Source organism: Pteropus vampyrus, unplaced genomic scaffold (assembly GCF_000151845.1).
Source record: "Pteropus vampyrus isolate Shadow unplaced genomic scaffold, Pvam_2.0 Scaffold2, whole genome shotgun sequence".
In the NCBI taxonomy this organism is placed as follows: domain Eukaryota; kingdom Metazoa; phylum Chordata; class Mammalia; order Chiroptera; family Pteropodidae; genus Pteropus; species Pteropus vampyrus.
In genome coordinates, this window is record NW_011888783.1 from 28,986,651 (window position 1) to 28,988,070 (window position 1,420).

The following is a 1,420-nucleotide window of genomic DNA, read 5'->3' on the forward strand; positions in this document are numbered from 1 at the left end:
CTTTTGAAGCCTTTATTTAAAATGTGTTCTTCTAGAGAAGATTTACATTAGTTTCTATCAGGTATCCAGGAGTGATGTTTTGATTTTTTTTTTTTGGCCAAAATATAACACGAATTCTGTCTCTAAGCCTGCCTATATTGGTATACACTTGTGGTAAGGAATTCTTGAAAATAATTTATTTTTTCTCTACTCCAAATCAAGTTGAGACAGACAAATACATACTCTCTCCCTGCAGAATACTTTGTTTTGTTTTGTTTCCAGTGTAATGCCATTCATAGTTGCCTGATTTGTACAAAAATCTCTAATCTGACATTTCACTATTTCAGGAGCCAGTTTTTATCTCCTGATCTTGTGATACAGTCTGGTAAACTGAGCACTTAACAACCAAGAACCAGCCAATGCCTCCAGGGTAAATAGCAGCCCTAGTACTCAGGCACCTCTCTCGATTCACACTTTAATTTTGGCTGCTGAATACTTTTTTATTTTCCCACCATGTAATAGGAAAAAAAATTTTATTTTAATCATGTAATAGGAAAAAAGTTTTTATTTATATTTTACTCAGCATTTTTGCTTGTGCTATACCAAGAAGGGTGTCTGTGGACATCTAAGTGTAACTCGGCAGAAATGGAAATTCCAGGACAGTTTATTTTTGAAATGGTGCTGGCATAATTATCTATCCATCTGGAGGAAAACAGGGCTGTATGACAGTGTCATACCATATATAAAAATAAATTACAGCTTGATTAAATATCTAATTGTGAAATATAAAGTGATTTAAATGTCAGAGGAAAATTTAGAAAAAAGATTTTATGACTATAGTATGGAAGCTGTTCTTGAATAAGACAGAAAATCCAACTGCTATAAAAGAAAAAGAGATATAATTGACTACATGCAAACTAAAACAAAAATGAATAATAAAAGACAACATAAATAAAACCAAAGATAAATTAAGTATGGGATAGAAATAATTGTAGCATACATGACTGGAAAAATGGAACTATGTATAAAGTTGGTTCTATGATTTATTAACAAAGAGACTTAATAAAGTCACCAGCCTTCTTCCAGATTTCTTGTTATGTGAATCAGTGAACATTCTTATTGTTTAAGACATTATCATCTAACTTTCTGATACTTTTATCTGATACTTTTTCCTCATGTATGTCTTCTTTTTCTAATAAGGAAAATGTTGAATTTTGTTATTAGGGATGTCAAGGTTCAAGGAAGATGAAAGTTAAGAAACATGGTTTGCTCAAATTGGGTTGTCTAATAGAAACCCCCATGCTTAGCAGAGACATCAAAGGTCTCTTTCATTATTGCAAGTTTAGATCAGATGTAAGTTTATCTCCTCTAACCTCAGCAGGGAGGCTTGGGCTTATTACTAAGCAGAGCAGGAAGAAAGAAAGATAGAACTTGAGAGAGA

At 32.5% G+C, this 1,420-nt stretch overlaps 1 protein-coding gene across 3 annotated transcripts in view; it reads left to right on the plus strand.

Moving 5' to 3' along the window:
• ACVR1C (activin A receptor type 1C) overlaps positions 1 to 1,420 on the plus strand; it is a 37,348-nt gene that overhangs the window by 7,247 nt on the left and 28,681 nt on the right. The gene's annotated exons all lie outside the window — the stretch shown is intronic.